Source organism: Podarcis melisellensis (assembly GCF_964234715.1).
Source record: "Podarcis melisellensis genome assembly, chromosome: 9".
NCBI classification, from domain to species: domain Eukaryota; kingdom Metazoa; phylum Chordata; class Lepidosauria; order Squamata; family Lacertidae; genus Podarcis; species Podarcis melisellensis.
Genome location: NC_138541.1, coordinates 40,686,389 through 40,703,589, shown reverse-complemented (window position 1 = coordinate 40,703,589; position 17,201 = coordinate 40,686,389). Strand labels below are relative to the sequence as shown.

Below are 17,201 nucleotides of genomic sequence, written 5' to 3'. Positions count from 1 at the left end.
AAAAGAACCAAGGAATTATAGACCGATAAGCCTATTATCAGTGATAGGGAAAATCTACGCCAAGCACCTCTTATCTAAACTCCTTACCTGGATGAAAAATCTAAAATTACCAGGGAAAGAACAAATAGGTTTCTCCAAAGGTTGCTCTACACTAGACCACTGTCTTATACTTATGCATTTGGTTGAAAAATACAGATCCCAAAGGCAATCTAAGATATATGCTGCTTTTGTAGATTTTCGTGGTGCATTCGACTCAATTGACCGCCCAAAGTTGTGGAGGAAACTCGCAGAATTAAAAATTGATCAGCGCTTATTGATTCTAATGCAAAATCTGCACTCTTCTAATACCTGTCAAGTCAAACTTAACACCAAAGGTCACCTTTCATCAGACATCCCAATCTCGAAAGGGGTAAAACAAGGGTGTATTCTTGCCCCCTTCCTATTTAATTTATTTTTATCAGACTTGCCAGATTACCTTCAAAAAATAGAATCACATGCCCCTAAACTTAATCAGAAACCAGTTCCTCTCTTATTATACGCAGACGATGCTGTCCTACTATCATTAACGAGCTTGGGTCTGAAACGTCTTATATCTTCACTGATCCTTTACTGCGAATGCAACAAACTCTCTATAAATTATGAGAAGACAAAAATTTTGGTCTTCTCGAATGGTTGGAAATTAGAGAAATGGAAAATAAGAGGGCAAGAAATCCAACAAGTGAAAATCTATAGGTATCTGGGAATTTTATTCCAGAGCAATTTAGGGTGGGCAACCCATCGCACAAATGCCATAAAACAGGCAAAGTGCACCTCATCAGCAGTTGCCCGTTTTTATTATCAGAAAGGTAATCAATTTATTCCTGTGGCCAATCAGATATTTCAAACAAAAGTGCAATCCCAGATATTCTATGGAATCCCGCTATGGGTCCAAGCATATAACAGTGATTTAAAAAAGATCCATTCCAGCTTTCTGAGACGTATTCTTGGACTCCCAGCTATGATCAAATATGAAACAATGTGTGCAGAAATAGGCATACACACAATGGAATATTGGGCATGGTCCACCTCAATAAAGTACTGGTTACGCTGCCATTTTCGCAGCCCTCCATCAAGTCTGCTCGCTGATTTGCTCAATGACTCCTATAAATCAAGATGGTATCAGCACCTCGAAAAAAAGATTGAATCTTTAGGCATCGAGCTGGAGCCCCTGTACAATTCTAATGAGCAATACATTTTCCATAATATCCTAACTAGACTAAAGGATGTCGAGAGACAAAATATTATGGCAGCTGTAAACAAAATTTGCTCCCCTATATTCTATGATTTAAATATCTTAGATAGCAGAGCCAATTACGTCACTAAATTAATAATCCCAGCCCAACGTAGGGCTTTTATGCTGGCCCGTTTGAATGTTTTTCCCTCAGCATTTGTCAGGGGAAGATATCAAAACATTCCTAGAAACAAGAGACTCTGCAGATGTTCTATGAATGTCCCGGACACTGTAGAGCATATTCTCTTTCATTGCCCATTGTACAGTACGCTCCGTCAACGCGTGCTGTCCCCTCTCTTGGGTGGTCTGGAACCCCAGCAAGGTGAATGTGTGGGACTCTACCTATCCGACGTTGACCAAAGGGTAACGGCGGGGGTAGCCGAGTTTTTGGTAGCAGTCCTCCAAGGAGCAGGTTAACAAAGAAAACCATCGATTCTATATGTATATATATATATATGTATGTAGCCAACTGCTGCCCTTTTATATATATTTTAAGGCTTTTATATGTTATTTTCTCTTCTATGGTTTTATTCGCATAATGCCTAATAAAGGTTTGATAAGTAAGTATAGATGTGTTAATAGGGATGGGGAACCCATAACCCTAAGCTGCTGCAGTCCCATCAGCCCCATCCAGCATGGCCAGTCATCAGGGAAGATGGGAATTATGGCTTAGCAAGGTCTGGGCAGCCACAGGTTTCCTCATCCCTGCCTTATTATTTTTGAAGGAGAATATCATTGAGAACAGTCTGAAATGGGTTTTGGAATGGATTTTTTAGATTTCATGTCTTCCAGATGCCCAACTGGTTACCTTCAATCAAATATTGGTAACATTTTGTTTTGTTTTGTTTTTTTAAATCTCAGTGTGCAAGAAAATGTTTTGTAATAAGAAGCAGCTACCTGAAATAAAAATGAAAATTTTTTGGCACATAAGTCACATTTCTGAGTTAAAGGGTTTTGGATTGCATAATACCAGAAGCAACTTTTTCCTTTTATTTATAAAACTGTGCCACTGACTCAAAATCTGAAAGATGAATACGGAGTAAACCCCCTAAAGGAAAGAATGTGTGATTTATTTCTATGGGGATAAGCAGCCCAAGGTTTTGTTCCTGTGTTAATGCAGAGATAGCTTTTGCTGAATAAACATCTTCCCTAGTATGTGCAATATCTATGGAAAGCCATTGTTTAAACTAAAATTAATGCAGTTGCAGAATTTTAATAGTTTTAGATTGCAAATCCCTTTTGATATCTTTATATTAGGTGCCACATGACGTTGCTATCTGGGAATGAAAGAAAGCAAATTAAACTACACTGTAAAGCAGGAAAACATGAAAGAGGAAAAGATTATGGGAAGGGGTTTGTCAGTCTGATTCAACTGCTACCAGTAATAATGATAATATTTACTATTTCTATAGTGCTTCAAAGTGCAGTACATTAATGAGCTCACAGCACAGTCTCGTGTACATTTGCCTGAGAGAAAGTGCCATTAAATTCATTGGGGCTGACTTTGGGGTAAGCATGCATAGGATCATGCTGCTCATAATGCTTCCAGAATTCCTGTAAGGTTGGCAAGAACTTTGGTCCCATTGTGCAGATGGCACCAAAGGAAAGCGGCTTGCCCAAGACCACCGAGTGAGCTTATAGCTATTGCAAAGTTTAAAACAGAGACTTGTTGCCAGGCAGCTGTTGAGGCCACAATGTTGAGGCAAGTCCCACTGCTGAAGGTGGCTGGGTCCAGCGGCTGTCACTTCCCCCACAATGGCCTGGAGCACTGATCTTCAACAGGTAGTTCAAGAGCCATTACTGGGTTAAGGCATGATCCAAGGTGGGTGGCAACAGCATCATTTCCACCATGCAAACATATGGTAAAAAAGAAATGGGTGCCCAAATGCTGGTTTGGATAACAGTGGGTCTCAGGTCTGAAGACTATGGTCCTAGAGGCATCCTAATTTAGAGGCATTGAAATGGTAACAGCCAGTTTACAGGTAGTGCTATCTAAGCCAGGGCATGCCCAAGAATGTTCAAAGGAGCACACCAGAAATCACTTTTCCAAGAGCACCCGTGCATCTGGAGCCCCGCCTTGAAGCTCCTAGCAAACCCCCCTATAACCCCCCCTACTTTGTGCCAGCAACCACATCACAAAGCCTTTTAGAAGAAAGCCACTGCACTTTAGACCAGTGAGGGGAGAAAAAGCCTGGAACTTAATAGGCAGGGTTATTGTATTGTGATGGATATCAGGAATGTAGATGGGCTAGAGGAGATGTGGCAATTGGGGAGGGAGAGCTTTGACATATGAGCTGAAGATTGGGACTATTTAACGAGTCTCCTTTAGCCCACCTCCGTGATTTATTGAAAGAGCTAATCTGAATGCAGAACAGGCGCTGGCTTTTATGAGATGTGTTGACCTTCAGAGTTAGGTGATCAGGCTAACACGGAAAAGTGTACCAGAGCAGCCATATGCAATGGATACACTGTGGTACTAAAATATCAAGCTCCTAAGAAGTGCACAGATAGCTTTGATGGAGAAAAAACTTGGGTTTTGTCCAGTTTTTTTAGACATTTGCCTTTGCGTTCCTCAGCCATCAATTGTGTCCTCTTTCCTTTTGCTTCTTCTCTTCATGGTTATTCAGTACCATGGAAATGTTGCTCACCTAGATAAATTTCAGGGCATCAGCAGTTTGGCAATCTGGCTGGTGACAGATTAGATTCCCGAGAGCTTTGTGGTTTTCGGCTTCCTGATAACCTGAGGGAGGTTTCTGTGGGAGCTCTTCCAGGGGCTTATGCAGTTGGCAGCATATCTTTGGTTTGCCGTATAATTTTTCATGCCCGTGCTTTGAGCCTTACAGCACTTCCTGCTTAATGCCAATTCCTTTCCTCTGATGTGGGTAGACAATTTCACAGCTTCTGTCAAGCTGGTTCCTAGCTCAGGGCAACTCACCCCATGCTTTGTAAACAAAAGGCTCATTATATCAGCGTATCCTGAAACTCAGCTTGACACTCCCACAACACTCTTGGGGTGAAGCCCTGGCTCCGCTGGAGCTGATAAGAGCTTTAACCACAATTTCAAAGGAATCCATATTTCATCCATAATATTTGATGCCGTTATTACATGCTGCAGGTGTGCTGAGAAGGGACCACACCATCGAGATCTGTAGTGCCTCAAGCTAGTCGCTGTGCTGGATCCCCAACAGCTGGCACATTCTGTTCCGAATTCCCAGGGAAGATGATTGCAAACAGATGTTACCCCTATGGCACTCTTACCTAGATGACAACAATCTCCAACTGGATTTTCCTATGGGATTGTGTTCAATATATTCAATGCTACAAGGACTCATTTGAGTCAAATGAGGATATTGGCAAAGCAGTTTTGTGCTGCATTGTTTTTTTTAAAAAAAGTTATCCCAAAGGCAATGATACTGCTGTTAAGGAGAATCATGTAAGATCAAAGTGAGTCTTTGGTTACATAAGGACTCTTCTTCATTTCTCCATTGTCAATGGAACGTGGAAGAACAAATGTTTTTCATCTAAGGACTGCATTTTCTCATGGACAATCTTCCAGAGGCTGCAGAGGGATAGAGAGGCACAAAATCTTAGTGAATGGTGAAGGGTAGCAGAGGCAAAAACAAGTAGGTCAGTGGTTCTTATCGTTGTATAAGGTAAAGGTACCCCTGACCATTAGGTCCAGTCGTGGCCGACTCTGGGGTTGCGGCGCTCATCTTGCTTTATTGGCTGAAGGAGCCGGCGTACAGCTTCCAGGTCATGTGGCCAGCATGACTAAGCCGCCTCTGGCAAACCAGAGCAGTGCACGGAAACGCCGTTTACCTTCCCGCCGGAGTGGTACCTATTTATCTACTTGCACTTTGATGTGCTTTCAAACTGCTAGGTTGGCAGGAGCAGAGACCAGGAAACGGCAAGTCCTAGGCTCTGTAGATTAACCCACAGTGCCATCCATGTCCCCTCTATTGTTGTATAGTAGGCTACATTTCAGCCACACAGAAGTCTATTTTCTATTGCAGGAACATATTGGGCTCACCCCCTACCTAATGTGCCTGATTGGGTCAGATGCATTTATTAAACTCCTGTGAATTGACAATTTGTACAGTTATCCCTCAAACATGGCATTACATCTACCAGTACATATTTCTGTTCTACAAATATACTTAGACTGAGGCTCCCACTTGCACTGCAAATTAATTGCCTTAATTCAGATTGTATCCCTACATATATGCTAAGAGCAAAATATTTACGTAGCTTCCTGCTTTAAGACTGAAGAGATGATTTAAGTTTACATGATAACGTTCTGTTTATAAGGTTGAATCTTGATTATTTTGGTGTTGGCAAAGGTGCTAAGGTCTGCTTTACCATTTGATGAATAATTTCAGTCCTCCCCCAAAGAGTAAGGTCCATGGTCTATGATAGGCAAGACTGCTGGGAAGGGGCAAAAACCATTCGCCACCAATAATGTGGAGTCATTAGAGCCCAGGAGCAAGTTTACTCCCATGTCAGGGCCATTGTTCAGAATACTCCTTTACATTTCCCCAGATATTTGAATACGAACAGAAAGGACTATATTTTGGAGTGGGCCCACACTTCTGCCTATGACACTTGATAGGCTTGTTAACCCTGGATGGAAGTGGAATTCACAGAATGCCGCAATGGGCAGACAGAACCGCAGGAGAAGAAGAACACTTTGCTGGGGTCCACATAGCAGACAGAACCCTTTTGCTGGTTCCAAAATGGGAACTTTTTCCGATTTCAAGTACGCCTTAAAAAGAAACCTTAACTTTCATTCTTCTTGATACAATCATAAGGCAGGCATGTTATTTGCATGCCACATTCAATATTCTGTGGCATGTTCCTTCCCCCGCCCAAATAAATTGCTAACTTTAACACCGTGTGTAATGACAAAAGCCGTTTCAAACTATTAATTTAGCTTACCTGATATTTTTCTTTTTCTAAGCAAATTTGGACTGGGTAAATTCACCTGCAAAAATGTTTTCCCAAATGTACATTGGTTCCAGAGGGAGGGCAAAAGGAGTTTGAATTTGGGGGGTGGCATAACTTTAAGAAGTGAGATCTCTGCTGAAGGCTGAAAAGCACCCCAGGGTCTGACAGCTGTTAGTTAGCTGTTACAACCCTTCTGCTCTTAACTTCCTTTTGCAAGCGTATTTTCCATTCCTGGATTAAGCTGTAACTACTTCACATGCCTTTTATTTACACAACACTGCCCCATTTCTACATAATATGGTGGGAGCCACTAAATGCCCTGAACAATGCTCCCAAGAGTCCCTTAACCCACTGGCAGGTCTTACTGTGCCATTTGGTGTCATTATTCCTTTAAAAAAAATACAAACAACCTTTTAAAAAGAATGATTTTGCAAACAATGGTAATTAGAAGTTTCTTGTGATTTCACTTATCACACATAGCTTGACACTGTAGCATATTATTGCTTAACGATAGGGAATTCTGGTTTTAGTCCTAGCTATCTTGGTATCTCAGGAAACTACATGATGTCATAATATTAAACAGTGAAATCTGAAGAACAATAAAGTCATTTAGATGGATCCCCACTCTGAATAGTAATGGATGATTTTTGCTTTCTTGGGTACTTTACCTCTCTGGAAAACAGGGTGAAATCAATTATTTCAGCACTATAAAGACAAGGGTTGTGTCCCAGACCACAATCACAAAGCAGGCACATTTTAATACCCAGAACGACCATCTGGATCATGTTGACTTTCTCTCTCTCTTTTTTACCATGGCAAAAGGGGTAAATGAAACCCAATTCCTGACTGCTGATGTCATGGGGATTCCTTCAGTCAGGCAACAGCTGGAATCCCCAATCCCAGAGCATTTATAATTTTCAGAAAATGTTACAGATGTTTTGTGTAAAGAATCACTCTAATATACATTAACATTACCACGCTCTCTGGGTAAGAAAGAAAAAGAGCAATTAAGAGACCAACTGGCTGATCCACAACCCAGTTAAGCTGAAGCTCTTAGCTTTAAATTAATTCAGATCGATTGGCTTTAGCAGTATTAAACTGGCCCACATCCAAATACTTCTGCTTGATTGTGTTGGGGATTGGATTGAGTGTGTAATGCAATTGAATGCAATGACTACCGGCTATCAAAGAAAAGTGAAATAGGAAATGTCTCAAGGTAGGCTCTACCTCTGGTTATAGACTCATAAATGTCAGGTTGCCAGGTGTCCCCCTAAAAATTATTTTCAGATTTTTATATCATGCTGTTACATGAGAATAAAAGTTATTGAGCTTAACAAACACACAGTCTAGGGATAGCTAGAGGCTGTTCCCTATCATTGCCCATTGACTGACATCCAAGATTATCTGTGTCACCTAGCACTAGGCAAGGGGACGACTGAATGGGTGGAGGAACAGCTTATGGAAACAGAAGGGAGGACGTGATAACCAATTGCAAAGCCGAGCTTATATGTGTGTGCTGCAGTCTGAAACTTCCAAGCATTTACGTTTTAGATGCTGGGTTTTGGAGATATTAAAAGCAAACTAGATTCCTTTGCCAGATGGATTTTCTAAGCACCAACAGCCTTAACAGAAAATCCTCTGGATTTGAGATGCCTTCAGAAAGAGTTAAACACTGTGATGAAACAACAAAGAGATGCAGAACCTTTTCATGACAACTCATTCAATATCACATTTGCTTCAGAGGTTTTTGAACCATCTGTTGTAAACAGCTCATTATACAGAGCTGTGACGAATATATTTAGGATAGAAGAGAAAATACTGATGGTCAATCTCTTTAAAGTGCAAAAATCTCATTCCTGGAAGTGAAAGAACAATGTTTCTTGGGATCATGGAAGATGATTTTGACTTGCTTATACCTACTATAACAAGAGAGTTGAAAATAACTTTTGTCATTCAAAGCCTTTAGTTTAGGAGGTATGTAAATGTGGCCATTAATTGCTGGGCTAAACTTGTTCAGTCATAAATTGAACAATAGAACTACAAATAGAAATAGCACACACTTTTCTTATTTCCATGTTCCAAAGTGAAGATCATAGTTTCACAATTTACAACATCACACTGAGCCAGTTTAAAGATTGGTCCAGAGTAAAATCTGGCTCACAGGTATTTGTAAAAACCAACATCTGGAACTGGAGCTGCTGATATGAGTGCTTGATTCTTCAAAGACTTGCAGTGAATTTTGGTTGCATATGAATTAGCTTGCAGTTCAGTGGCCAAACCTCACTCTTCTGGGCTGCTACAACAGATTTTGTACCTGGGGCTGGGGGTAGAATGAAAAAAAAGCAGTATAACCACATTATCTCAGGGGAAATGCTTCGTTTCCATTCAGTGCTTCATTTCCACTCCCCCTGGTCATGATGCAGATTGGTAGGGGGGAAATTCAATTCAGTTCACATTTAAAGGCGAACCTGCTTAATTCACAGTAACAAAAACAGTAGTCAAACTGAAACATTTCTCCAGATAGTTCTCCAGGATAGTGGTACAAAACTGCATATAGTGGGGCAAAGCGTGCATAAAAATGTGGAATTATGGGGAACTGCTTTGCAAAAATGTGGCATATTGAGCAAAATTTCATACAAAAATATGCATGTTCAGAACAGTTCACACCAAAAATGCAGATTAATTTTCATGTGGACTTAAAAAAAAAAGAGAAGCAAACTGATACGGAAATGTGAGAACTAGAAAAATGAGAAACTGAGACTGAAGATTTGCCTGTCACTAGTTGGCCCAGGCTACAAAGTGACTTCTATAGGAAGGGAACTGGAGGTTATTTCCCCTGCCCCTCCAATGAGAAGTGCTTTCTCCAAGATGGTAAGCAAGGTTGGAGAAATGAGAAAAGACACTTGTCCATAGTGTAATTCTTTTAAACATTTGAGATGATCATTCAAGATTTTATTAGAAACTAAACAGAAGCAGACATAAAGCCATAAAAAAGAACGCAGCACACAGAGTGTTATCAAGGGGACTTGCTGCCCTACACATTGCACCTTGCCTTTTTATGACAGAATTTGTCTTAAGACATAGATACATGCAACATCTGTGGGGATGCTGAAACATCAGAGCAGATGTAGGTAATTTTGAGGATGTTGAAAGGTCCACCTGTATGGAATGATTTCCCCCAATCCATTTCTGTTCCTTAAAAACAAAACTGAAAAGGTGCCTTTAACACACATCGAAAAGGCCAATATTTATTTTAGACCTTCATAACAATGTTCAACACCTGGAAGAATTTGGTCTTTGAAGCTTTGTGGAAAATGTTTTCACACTTAGCACAGTTTTTCCTCTCTTAACTCCGCCCCTGCCCCCCAAAACTCCAGAGCAGTCTGGGAATCATTAAGGAGCTAATGCTTTCATCAAACCCATAAGCAATGGGTAAATCAACTCAATTCACAAAAGGTTTCAACAAAGCTCATTTTCACTCATTCAGGGCACAGGGAATAAATCTTGAGTACCTTTGAAAGGGACCTATGTTTAAGCACAAGGCTTCTGTCTCAGGACTGGATTTAAAACAACAGGAGAGGCCTTGCCAGATCCCCTAAATTCCAGTGACATTTTGGAACTTGACAATACTTCAGCATGCAAGACTTACTCTATGTTAGCTGAACTGTGGGTCAGCAACAACTCTATGAACAGCAAATATAGGCTAGAGAAAGTTCTAGGAGGTTGTGGAAGAGAAAGAGAGAAGCAGTGTAGCATAGTGGTTAGAAAGTTTACTACCTGGTGTCATTGCGTGAGCTTGGGCTAGCCACTGTCTCTTAGCTAACCTTTATACAAGTGCAGCCCATCCTTCTTTGCCGCTTGAGACGAAACAGGAAAGTGCTTCCACAAAGCCTTACTTCCCAGGGTCATATGACAGCGGCTTCTGGTGATATGTTACAGAACTCTTGCTGCCATGCTACCCCAGTGCTGTCCAGCAGGATTCCGCTGTCTGAGGTAGCTGCTTCAAGCCCTGCCTATCTCACATGGTTGTTGCCAGGATATAATAGGCAGGTGAGTCATGTATGCCATCTTGAGCTCCTTGGAGAAAAGGAAGGATAGAAATCTAGTAAATTAATACAGAAGGAGAATAAGAATACTGGATGAGTCAGCTTCTACATTAGAAAAACTGGGAGTTCTTGAGCTTCAATTAATGTTGAATGTATCGGGAAACTTTCTTTGACTCTAGCCAAGGATGAGCTAATTTAAACATCTTAATTTCTTAATTATCCTTAGAATTATTGAATGACTTTAAAGGCAATTAACATTATAGTTTGACTTTAATTGTAGATCATTTGGCAATTTGTTCTGTAACCTCCTTATATTTACAAGATACACTGCATACCTTCTGACTATGTGAAGTGAACCTATTGCTATGTACACCACATCTGTAGCAACTTATGAAGTGTTTCTTCCCCTTGCATTTATTTGGCTGGTAGAATGCCAGTCTCTTTAAGCTTTTGTACATGGTCTTACTTATGTTTCTTCTTCTTAAATATTAATCTTGCTTCATTAGTTTAAACTTTAAAAATGAAATAGATGTTTTTAATAGTGGGGTGAAGTTCTAAATTTTTTGAATTCCTCACTGCAGGTTTGTAGCATTCAGTGGCACTGTAAAGTCCACAATGTGAATTTGGCTGAAACTTCAGTAGTAATTAGGAATGAGAGAGAAATTGGCATGGTCTGCTTTTCAGAGCAGACTGACCCAGTTTGATGTCCCTGAACATACTTGCAGATTGAAACATAACTATCCATCAGATTGCACATTTAATGGATTTTGCACTGGCATTTCGGCCCCCAAAAGTGTGCACAAAATTAGCACATTTAGTGTTTTAAAATGTGTACAGAATGCATGTTTTAGGGGAAGGGTGCATGCATACCGTGGATGAGTGGGGGAGAGCAGTACACCTAGAGCCCACATACTGAGCCCAGCAAGCAAAGTGGAGAGCTTAAAATCATTTTTCACACCAAGTAACCCAAGTGAACCCAGGACAAAAAAAGTTGTTAAGCTCTTTGCGGTGCTTAGGGGCAAGGCCATCTCAGCACACTAGCATTGGAAGGTAGGGATGCTCATGCAAGATCTCATGGGAACTCAGATGGCCCTGAGAGATCTCATGAGAGAACCATCATGCTGGGTGTGTCTTGTCCCTAAGCAAGGCAGAAAGCTTAAATGCTTTTTGTGCTCCCACCTGCCCAGCTCATGGTAGAGAGCTTAGAAGCTCTTCATACATTGGGTAACTCCAAGCAGATCTGGAGCAAAAAGAGGTTTTAAGCTGTTTGCGTTACTTGGATTTGACTTTCACATTTTCAACCAGTCTCCCTTCAACCACGTTGGCATCTGTCTGTCTTGAGAGGCAACAGAGGAGCTTTATGGTGCTTGCTGGGGCTGTAGAGACAAATACAGGAGAGACATGTTTTATTGCAGCTGGGGCAGACAAAGCCGTCCAGTTTTGCTGCTGTAGATGTACCATAGAGTTTCTTCTTTCTGCGCTCCTCCCAACAGTAATTCTCCTCTGGTCATTGCTGTGGATACATAACCCGGCACTGTGGTCATTTGCAAGGAATTCCCACACAACAGAGTTATTGTTGAAATCACACAGGTTAAATGCATGTAAGATGTAATTGTACTGTATGAAATTGTTGTTAATTGGGGCTGGAATTCCATCTGGAAGTGCCCAGAGGTTAACAAAAGATGGAAAACAAACGAATCACTCAACATGATAAGATCATGGGAGATTCATATACAAAGCAAATATTAACTAAAGGAATATAGCCTTTTTGCTAGGTTCTTGCCAGTCAGTAATGAAAAACACTTGTCTACCTGTGTAGGCAAGACCAAAGAAGGCACAATGAATAATGTGGATTGCCTATTTTTAAGAGTTATTTATTTCTACTCAGAACAGAGTATTGAAGGATGATTTATAGCATGTGCTCATTTTGACCCAACAGCAGTTGTTGCTTCAGTTTAAACTCTTCTGCAACCATGCTACAACATTCTTACCCAATCACTAATTCAAACTAGTCCATGGTGCACTGTCTCTTTTAAAGCAATGACCTCTTGCATTGCACAAATGCCAGGAAATTCTGTGTATGGCAGGTCAGAATCTGTTTTTGTTTTGTTGTAAAACACACACACACACACACACAAAACACCTTTGCACTTAACCAAAATTAACATCTCTGAATTAACTAGATAAGTTACCTTACACAAAAGGATTTTTGTCGACACACAGGGGCACATAGTACTTGCTCTCTCATCCCCTTCCAGCTGTAAGTCTGTCCTCAATTGGCAAAGGCTGTAGCAGCTGCCTTGCTTCATCTAACACTCTGTGGACATTTCATATTCTTTTAAAGCAAGGTCATTTCTTTCTCATCCTCTTTGGCTACAGCAGTCTGTCTCCTCCCCCCCCCCCATCTAAGAATCTCACCAGTTCTTTTAGGCAAAACAATTTGAACTTAATAAACCCTTAGCTTCTCTAAGAATACCAGTTTTCATCTACTAAGGAGTAACTGGTTTACGCAAAAAAATAAGGATTTTAAAAATAAAGAAATGGACATTCTTAGATTGTCAGACTGTGCTGTCTAACAAGCATGATGAGGCGAGAAAAAAATCTTGGAATTTAGTTTAAGTAGCAGATTGAGCCTTGCATACTCCTATTGTTATTGATGTGAGAGACAGCGATAGCTGTAACTCAGACTTAATTGCCATTCAGCTGCTTATGAATAAAAGATCAACAAACTTTTTTTCTTCTCTCTCCAATTTAGCATCCCAAATTACTGCATTATGGTTGTGTCCGATGCTAGTCCTACTCAGAGTATACTCACTGAAATTAATTCACATAAGCTAGTTTCACCCATTAATTTCAACAGGTGTACTCGGAGTAGGTCTGGCACTGGCTATAACCCTATGTCTATAAAAGGGGGGGGGAGAATAATCACAAATGTATATTATTTTTCAATTTTTTTCGCTTCGAAATATGTGTTTAAATAAGATGCTGGTAAAATACAGAGAATTTTTTATAGTTGCTCCGAGTTTATGTTATTTGGGAGGTACATCTTTCTCCTGCAGGCCCACCACAGCCCTAGCTTGAACCAATATAGGCAATAGTGTGACACACCATATTTCTGTTTAGAAAGTTGCCAGAAGAAAATAAGGGATAGAAATACTTGCTGGGAACACATGCACAGCTGTACAGTATTCTTAGAGGTGGAATTATGGATCATTGTCCAATAATGGCAAGCTTGGTTTAGTCATGGAAAACCATTCAGGTGGGTCAGAAGTTCTCTTGGATAATTTTTTTCCCATTTGAATTAATTGTCTCTTAGTGCTTATTGCTTTATTTGCCTGAAAGTTGAAGGTGCTCATCTCCTGTGCACCTGTAGTGTACTGCCTCTGCTTCCTGAGTCAGATCTGCCTCACTCAGAGGTGTGGGATTAGACTACGAAAAGGTCTTAAAGAGGTTTCACATTAGGGCTTCCACAGCCATTGTCTAGTATCCTACTGTCTGTGATACAGAACTCTGGTTCCTTTCAAGGGCTTCGTTTTCAAGGGGAACTCACAGGAATTCACTTCCAGCACCTCTCAGGTGGGAGCTATTGCCATTCTAAGAGAGCGAGGGAGGCGTTCATGGTGAGTTCTGGCACCTCTTTTTCTAGCAAAATAGCACTGCTTTTAACCAAATAGAAAACCAACCAGTTCTTCATAGCCTCACCTCTCCCTCCTCATCTGCTCAAACAGAAGTCTGACTCCTGGCCTGTCTTTGACTGTGCCATCTGCCTCTAGCCCCTTACACCCCAGCAGCCTGCCTCTGAGCCTTGCCAAGCCCTGGCAATGATTCACTGACAGCGAGCATAAACTTTCATTTTAAGTTGTTATGAAGAAAAGGAATCCACACATTGCTCCAGTGCTTACAAGCATTTCACTACGGGGACCCTGTGATGGGAGGTTGTCTGGGCCATAATAGCCAGTGACAGAATATTACCTTCCCTAAACACCCTTTTACCACATTATCCCCCAATCAACAAACATCCCTTTAACTCAGCAGACGATAATGGCACTCTAAGAGACATTCTGGCCTACCATTTGGGAACTATCATGTTGTTCCTCAATACCAGTTTCACACATACTGTGAATCCTCTCTTGCAAAATCCAGAATGCCTTTAAAATGAGGACAGACCTAGAGGGAAATTTCTGTACTAAACTAGGAAACGGAAAGCTGTGTGGAAGAAATGAGCAGCAGATGGATGGTCTATTATACATTTCTCATTTGGGGCACTGCATGCAATGGAGTTAATAAGAGAGTTTAATAAAGATAATAGGATGGGTATGCTATTATCTCCTGGAAGAACTTATGTCCTTTTAATTTCCCAGAGTCTCTTCTACCTCTCTTGCGACATGATTGTTTGCTGACACCACAAAGCAACAATCCTATTATCTCAACATCATTGCAATCACTGGCAAATTACCTGCTGCTGTAAAATAACTTTTTGAAAAGTTAATTCCATATATTCAATCCAGCAGTAACCCATACCAGTTCTTTCCGTACAACCCTGCAGAAGTAAAGCTTTTCTGTTCTCTACCCCTACAAGTAAAACCTCTGCTTCATATCCCAGCATCTCCCTTATGTTATCTCAATAAACAACTTCTAACATTTGGTCAGGTATAGGCTGGCAAGGAGATCTATTGGTAGATTTCTGGATGACTTGCAATAGATCACCAAGCACTTATCTGATCCCCACTTGCTTAGCAACAGCAACAGCCACAAAGCATCTTGCCCTGCACTTTAGGGTGCTGGGGTGGGGGGAAACAAGGAATAGATTTGGGGGTGACAGGATTGGGAGCTTACTTCTGACACTGAAATCACATTTCACATACTTGTCGAAATCACATACTTGTTTTCTCCCACCACACTCCCACCAATCTGACCACCATTTTGTATCTAGTTCCAGTTGATAGAGCTCATTACTGGCTTAAAACATTGCTAGGTCATTCTTTTTCTGAATTTGGATTGAAACTAGTTAGTGGTGGTTGGACATAAAAACAGCACACATCCCCCCCCCCCCAATTTTATAAGAAACAAAAGGACACATACAGGATAGATTTGGCTTGTAGCTTACATCATGTGTACATCTCCTCCCAAACCAGTGGCTGGAGCGCGCTAGAGTTAAGTGGATATTACAAGCCTGAAGTCTGCCCATCCCTGAAAGAAATCATGAATGGTCTTCAGATGTTGTAGTCAACAACTCCCATAATTCCTGACTCATGGTGACATCATGATGGCTCATGGTGATGGAAATTGGATGGCCACAGGTTCCCCACCCGGAATAGGGTAAGCTGAAGCTGGGAGACAGTGACTTTGTCAAGAGAAGAGACTAAAGTCCTGCTCAGACAACAATTATGTGTAAAATGGAGAGGTAGAATTGAACCCACTGGTCTCACCTCTTGACCTTTGCACAGTCATCAGGTCTGATGAGCTGTGTTTCCACCAAAAAAGTTTATATTAGCATAGGATCTGTTCACAAAATCCAATCAATATGCAGTCTTGTACTCTTTGCATTGATTCTGTAAGAACATAAGAAGAACTTGCTGGATCAAGCCAATGACCCATCTATATGATTGTTTTCTGAATGGGGCGCTGGCGAATTCATTACTGAGGTGAAATTTGAATGGAAGAAGTCCTGGTTGGTGCTCTTAACCACTATATTAACTTCCTATATTTAAATAACAAGATAATCTCTGAGTATTTTCGCAGACAGCTTTCATAACTTGTACAGGTTAACAGATATAGATGTCAAATGATGTTTATCTCTTCCCCTATGGTCATGTGAATTGGCCCCTCCTGAATCCAGGGAAAACTATGTAGCTGAGGTCAAAATGTTAGCCCTCGGATTGCACTGGCAGAGGCAGGCCGCAAAAAGCCAGCCATATAAGAGGGCAGAGCTGCATTTCCTCATGAGTAGGAGTGATCCTTCTGGCCTAGTTCTGGCTCTTGATGAGAGTCTACAAAGCACCAGACACACTGCAATCAGAGCACTAACATTAGCTCAGACAGGATGCATGAGTCAAGGATACTGAAGGAAATGGGGAAGATCTGCCACTTCCCAGTTGCTGACCACTATTTGCGAAAAGAAACAAGAACAGTTTAATTTGGATTTAGCAACTGAACCCTCCCCTGTGACTTACTGAAAAAGAAGAAGGGCTTAGCTGCAGAAGGGAAGACTTGTGAGATTCCGGTTGTAGCAGAAGCCTCTCCAGAACCATCCTTTTCAAATGACAGGGCCTCTTCCTGCTGCCTTTGATTTTCTGTGTCCACACTGTCAAGAAAAGAGTGTGTGCTAACCACCAAGGCTGCAGTAACAATTATGCTGTCTTCTTTCCTTTATAGCGGGCTCTTGGACTGGATTAACACCCTAGGTCAACACATAAAACCAAAAATAGAACCATTATAACAGGTCCCATTTATCTGGGTTGGCGTAGTGGCTGCATGGAGAAATAAAAAAACAAAGAGAGCTCAGCTGGTTGACCTGGGTCAGCCCCCAAAATAGATGCTTCTCTTCCAGAGCACACTTTAGCTTAAGTAAGAACACTTAACGGGGCATTTGGTGTGAAAGGATGGAGTCTGCAAGCCAATGAGCAACACAGGACATAGGCATTTTTATAACTCAGGTCTCTAAGCAATATAAAAATGTCATGTGATTTTGGGCTCCTTATACTAATAAAAGAATAATTGGGGAGGGGGAAGCAATTCCCTGGCTCCAGCCAGCACTGGCCCAAGGCATTTTGTTGCCTGAAGTACAATCCAAATCTCTCTCTCTTCCTGACTAGGGCAAACACTTCAAAAAGGCTTGCTTGCTCATTCAGGCACCAATTTCTGCCTTATCTATTACCCTCTCATGGTGCTGCCTGTACAGTCCAGGCAAAGAGGAAGACTTTGATGTAAGGTGCTGAGGT

General features: G+C 41.2%; 1 long non-coding RNA gene across 2 annotated transcripts; it reads right to left on the bottom strand.

Annotated features, from left to right (window-relative positions):
* Positions 1 to 1,834: 1,834 nt before the first annotated feature.
* Positions 1,835 to 16,581, bottom strand: LOC309378070. 2 transcript variants are annotated; one of them, XR_014171823.1, is made up of 3 exons: positions 16,434 to 16,581; positions 8,324 to 8,534; positions 1,835 to 4,829 (listed from the first exon to the last, which is right to left on the bottom strand). It is a non-coding gene; the product is annotated as an uncharacterized lncRNA (long non-coding RNA). The 2 variants fall into 2 exon arrangements; XR_014171824.1 differs by lacking the exon at positions 16,434 to 16,581 and adding an exon at positions 12,453 to 12,507.
* Positions 16,582 to 17,201: the final 620 nt, after the last annotated feature.